The sequence below is a fragment of the Suricata suricatta genome, chromosome 2, assembly GCF_006229205.1.
Source record: "Suricata suricatta isolate VVHF042 chromosome 2, meerkat_22Aug2017_6uvM2_HiC, whole genome shotgun sequence".
Classification (NCBI taxonomy): domain Eukaryota; kingdom Metazoa; phylum Chordata; class Mammalia; order Carnivora; family Herpestidae; genus Suricata; species Suricata suricatta.
Genome location: NC_043701.1, coordinates 123,046,286 through 123,052,522, shown reverse-complemented (window position 1 = coordinate 123,052,522; position 6,237 = coordinate 123,046,286). Strand labels below are relative to the sequence as shown.

General features: G+C 41.6%; 1 pseudogene; it reads right to left on the bottom strand.

The window, feature by feature from the left end:
• Positions 1-2,417: 2,417 nt before the first annotated feature.
• Positions 2,418-4,555, bottom strand: LOC115275823 (annotated as a pseudogene).
• Between the last annotated feature and the right edge of the window lie 1,682 nt (positions 4,556-6,237).

The following is a 6,237-nucleotide window of genomic DNA, read 5'->3' as shown; positions in this document are numbered from 1 at the left end:
ATCTCATAGAGTTGTAAGAATCAAGATAATAGACATTAAATACTTAGCTCATTGCCTAACTTACAGCACATAAACCATAAGAGTTATTTTTTATAATCTTCATCATTGAAGAATGTGTGCTGAATGAGTGAATGAATAACCATAATTCATCTGCTACAATATTAAATATGAACTTTTCTTAGCTGGTAATGTTGGCCATCTCATTTACTCAATATTCATTGGGCCCTGGAGCTGGTGAAGAAGGTACAAAAATGAGTAAACGTGACCTATCCACTTGGATTTTTGCCTTTTCAAACAGAAGGCCTACATGTCTTAACCCCAAGTAATACTATTAGTGAGGATATCATGGCCTTTCTACCAGTCTGCTGGGAAAACTTTTAGAGTGAGAGCCACCGTTCATTCTTCTCTCGTACAGAACCTGACCAAGGGATAGATGATGCTCATTGTCATGATAGTGTCCTCTACATTCCTGAATCACTTTGGAATCATGAACATTCTTAACAGACTTTAGCTACCTTTATCTGGCTCTCTTCTGCTGTTCCTCCTTTCCAATCAAAAAGTTTCCTTCCACTCCATATACACTTCCTGAAGATCAAAAGATAGACATATTCATCGGTATGACTTGCACAGGGACGAAAATAAGCAAATGAGCTTGCCAGAATGTTAAGAGAACAAGTACTCCTTCATTAGGAAAGAGACAACTGACCTACTTAAAAGCTGAGATTTGAATGACTAATGCAGTACAGACAGTTTCCCTCTTATAAACACTCAACTTAGAAATGACCTGCCCCAGCCCCAACCCTGGAAGCTGCTGTCACCAAGGGAACCACCAGGTACAGGAAGGGGGGCAGGGATGAAGACTTTATAGAATAAGGAAGTTTAAAATACAAGAAAATATTGAGAGAAGAATAGCATGTTTTCCCAACTATATCTCGAGTTCATTCACTTAACTCTGTTTTACTGCCTGAAATTCTATAGAAGGCCATGGGTTAGCAAGCAAGGTTTTTTTTAAAAGATGGGAGTTTTTGCAATACTCTGTTATTTTCAGGCTAATTTTTCACTAATGATAGCAGAGGTTCTTAATGTAAGTATTTTTTAAGTGTTTTATTTATTTTTAAGATAGACAGAGCATGAGCGAGGAGGGGCAGAGAGAGAGGGAGACACAGAATTCAAAGCAGGCTCCAGGCTCTGAGCTAGCTGTCAACCCAGAGCCCAACACGGGGCTCAAACCCATGAATGTGAGATCATGACCTGAGCTGAAGTTGGAGGCTTAACCAACTGAGCCACCCAGGCACCCCAATGTCAGTGTTTTTAATCAGATACGAATACCTCCTTTACTTCACCAACCACAGCACCCCACTCACAGCATCCTGAACAACAAACATTTGCTTGTAAGTACAATTCACAGCCACCACATGGAGGAAACGGAGCCACCGTTTTTGCATGTAATACAATAGGAAAGGAGACCCTGGAGTTCTCATTTTGGGGAAGGTGTCTCTAAGATAGATGACATAAACCTGAGACAGTCCTCAGCAAAGCCTACTCCCTGGCTGAAGGCCAACAGACAAAGAGAAGCTGATCTAAAAAATGTAGAAGAAAACAGACACAGGGAAAGAGGAAGAAAAATCCGCTGAAGTCATTTGAACTACAAATTATGTACTTCTTCTTAGTTACATAAGCTAATTCAGTCTTGAGGTGCTTAATATACTCTGAATTGTGTTTCTTGTCCCTTATAAATGAAAGCCCTAAAATAGCTTTATTCACAGACTTGCTGGGTTTTTCTGGCTTGTCTCCTCCCTGACCATTCAGAAGGTTTCCCAGATATTGACCCCTCTGCCTAAGGGCCTAGACTTCCAAGGGTAGCTTGAATAGTAATAGTGGCCTGTATTTCCCAGATCAACTTCTCTCCCTGGAGCTGGCCTATGAGGAGGAAATACTATACTTCTAGGTGCAGCACCCCTTCCTTAATTATGGGATCTAGGCCCTCCTTTTCCTCCTGTGTTGTTGGATACACCTTAAACAGAATTAAATATAATTCCAAATATTTTTCCATAGCTTTTGAAACAGTGGAGATATCACTGAAGGGTCACAAAAGCTGGGTTACAAATATTTACATTGGTATAATAAGTGAAGTTGAACAGTGGAATACTATGTGTAATCAATGGGCATTTGTTTATTTCATTTCGGATTTTAGTTAAGATTTTTGCCAATTTTTTTCAATGTAGTCTGTGTAGTCATTTCCTAGAAATTATATGACCTTCTAGAATTTTTTAAGATCTTTTCACATTTTGTTACAAGAGGATAAAACTATAAAAGGGGGGGGAGGCCATATTTCATTCTACCTTCCTAAAATAAGTATTGTCTTCCTGTTTGCATCTAATGTATTTTTTCTAAGTCAGAAAACCAATTTTTTCTTTCTAAAGCTCCACCATATATTTCCAGTGGGTGCCGATGGTCACCTGCCACATGCATACCAGGTTGTCCATGTAGCAGGCAAACAGAGTCTGGCCATCAGCAGACCAGGCCAGAGAGGTACACTGGGGTGGCTCAGACTTGCTGCTAGTATTGATAACGTCCTGCTTCAGTTCATCTACAATTATCTTGCCTTCTAAGTCCCAGATCTTGATCCTGGGGCCTGTGGCAGCACAGAGCCAATATTAGTTAGGACTGAAGCACAGGATATTGATGATGTCCCCACCGTCTAGAGTATACAGGTCCCACAGCATGGGCCTAGCCATCCTTGCTTCCAGAAGCACAGAAGGATCCATCTGGAGAGACTATCACAGTGTTCAGGTAGCCCATGTGGCCAATGGGATTGGTCTTCAGCTTACAGTTTTCTTGGTTCCATGAGCAGCTTGTCCCAGCCAGAGAAGACAATTATGGGATTTCTGCTATTGGATGTAAAGTAAACACAAGCCACTACAAATGGCTCTCATACTGAACAGTATATTTGCATACAACCAGAGTATCTCACTGCTTGATGGTTTTATCTCAGGAACCAAAGACAATTTGTGGGTTGCCAGAGGAGAAGGCCCTACTCAGGACATCCATGTATGATCTACAAATCTGCATGTGGTGGTATGTGTTATGAGACCCCAAAGTCAAATGATTCTACCTGAGGATCCTGAGAGGGCAAACTGCCCATCTGAAGATATGACCACATCACTAACAAAGTGAGAATTACCCTGAAGAACATGCAGTGGGGATGCCCTAGTTAGATTCATCTCTGGTCAGCTTCCACATCATGATGGTCTTATCTCTAGAGGCAGACAGTATCATGTTCAGGAACTATGAAGTGGTGGTAATCTGGGTCACCCAGCCATTGTGGCCCTTGAGGATGCCACAATATGCCATCTTCTTAGTCATTGTGGCAGCAAGTGCAGGTGGTGCCACGATGACAAGGATGAAGCTAGATGGCTCAGCACGGGGGCCCTGCTGAGGAAGAGAGAGCTGCATCTAATGCATTTCTGTTTTCCACACATGAAATCCCAGTGATATATCTTTTTGCTTTTTTACTTATATTAAAAAATAAAAGCTTTCTCCACATCTAACCTTTATAAATATAATTTAATAGATGTATATGTAATATAACTCTAGAGAGAAATATAATTTAATAATTTTATCTATTCCTTCAATAGATAAATAATTATATGATATTCATAATTTATATTATCTAATTTTTAGACACTTTAATCTTTCCCAATGAAAAGTGTGATTATTGGGCCAAAAATCTATGAACAGTTTTCCTTGCATATTATGCAAAATCCATTCTCAAAAGAATTATTCAAAGCCACTCCACCGGACAACTGTGGGCTTATGTATTGATGTTTCACTCATTATGCACAATATCCTGTCTTTAGTCTTATCTTCCTATTTTTCATTTTATTATATAATAGGTATTACATGTTACCTTTTAGTGGCCATCTTATAAATTAAAATCTGAATCTCAGAAAGAATAAGTCTTAAGAGGAGACAAAAATTAAAGCTTGCAAGTATATATTTCCTATTTCTAAACCTTTTGAAAGTTAGCATTATTAATGTATACTATTTATAATTCTTTTCCAATTTCTAGACACTGTAACTTACAGAGAAGAATATAATCTTCATGGGCATGCTTTTACTACTAAAGACCTGGTTTCACAGAGCAATCAAACAAATATGCAAATCCATCATTTTGTACCCAACCAAAAAATGGGTATACCTTGTAAAAAAACAAAATTACAAAATTGTAAGGATAAAAGTCAGAGAATGCAAAATCTAGAGATTTCCTTTGAGAAGTTTCACATAACAAAGAAGAGGGATTAAAATTTATGAACCAATATCATTCAAAAATATCCCATGTTTTCCTAACACTTGTGCATCTAGCTTCCCTGTTCCAAGGTCTGAATCTTTCCTTAAGACAAATATCCAAACTGTAAATCTCCAGGGTGCTTTACTTAAGAAGCAGCAATAGGCTGAGGTGGACTATGTGACCATTGATGTGGACTCTGGAACCATCGTTAAGTCTGAAATTCAGCCAAGAATGATGAGCAGCTCTGGGCTGGACTTGGGAAAATGAAGACTGAAATGACAGACATTTAAACTGTTGTGGTCAGACTGAAGAAACCAGCTGTCCTAAAATAGATGGGATGCAAAGCTGACAGAATGTTTGCAACTCTTTGCTTGTTTATAAAACAAATGTATGTAGTCTTCATTAAAAAAAAATGGAATGGTGCCACATATCTAGTTATATGATGATCATATTCCAAATGCCACACTCCAAGCTCTTGGATTTAAACAATTCACCCATAGGCTTTTGTTGTTAAGAATATAGAACAGCAATTCAAATTAATCTACAAGAGTATTGAAAGGTAATATATGCAAAGTGTTTAGTGCATTCAACCCTTCATTCATTCAATGGGTTTTTACTGAGTACCTATTAAGCATTAGAAATTCAGTGATGAATAAAGGTCTTTGCCCTCTGGGAACATACATTTTTAGAGGTGGAACAAAAGGGAGGAGACAAATAAATATAATGATTATAATTAATTAAACTAATAAATACAACTTATATAACAGAAGATTGTGTGAAGTCTCCAAAGATCACATAAGAAACTGAAATGGAAGGAGCCAAGATGGCGGAGAGGAAGGGAGCTCTATAAACCTCGTCTGTCCCATCGATCGAACTGAGAAGGACATTGCTCTCATCTGTAAGAGCGGAAGGAGAAAATACGGACTCCAGAAGGAAGAGAACCTGAAGAACACCTGAGTGAGTGAGTGCGAACTGGGGAGATTGGAAAACGGGCCAGCCCGAGACTGGCAGGGGAGGTGGGAGCCCCAGCCCAACGCAGGGCAAGCGCGTGGAGCCCGAGAGACAAAGGGAAGAGACAGAGAGACTGAACATGCTCATAGTACTGTCTCTGGGGAAGAGGTAAAGAACGCTTAACTGCGCTTGGAGAGAGAAGCTCACTCCATAGATAACTGCTGGGTAGCCTAAATCCCGAACCCAGGTGGCGCAAGGGAAGGAACAGCTTCCAGTCTGGCGCCATCTTGGCAAGGAGTCAGCGACCGCTGCCACGGAGGTGATAGGGGTGCTCACTTTGACCTCGGTCTTGGGAGTGGGAACACGCACCTCATTTCCACGGCGCATCTTGCCCCCAGCATTGGCCTCGTGAAACCTGAATCCCGGGTGCCAACAGGGAATAAATAGCCTCCACCTCTGCGTGATCCCGGCAGGGAATTGGCGGCAGAGACCTGGGTGCGCGCGCACAGGCTACAGGAGCTCCCAGCTCTTTCCAGCAGCTCCCGGCACCGCCTCAGGCAATAGCTGCGCACTCATTCCTCCCCCAATGCTAACGCCATCCCCACTGGGGGTTGGGTCTGAGGCGGTGCGCACTTCACCTCCTGCTGCGCATCTCGCCTCAGGCAGGGTCAGCCGAAATCCCAGCCTGAGCCAAGACAAACCGATTACTCCCTCTAAGAAGCCAGCCACCAAAACAAAAACACCATCTGTGGTAGCATAAAGAGTGCATGGACTGGAACTTTGAACCGAGGGAGGCCTGGAAAATACAACTCTGCTCAACCGCGGCAAAAGATCGGACTCATTAGAGTGGCCTACAGTTCTTGTTCAGCAGAACTTGGTGTGCCGCCTGCCTATCTAATCTCCCCAAACACCAAGGCGGAGCCTCTGAGAGCAGCCTCGAAGACCTACCACATCAAACCACGCCTATCCACGAGAGGGAGCTGCTGGTTTTTTTA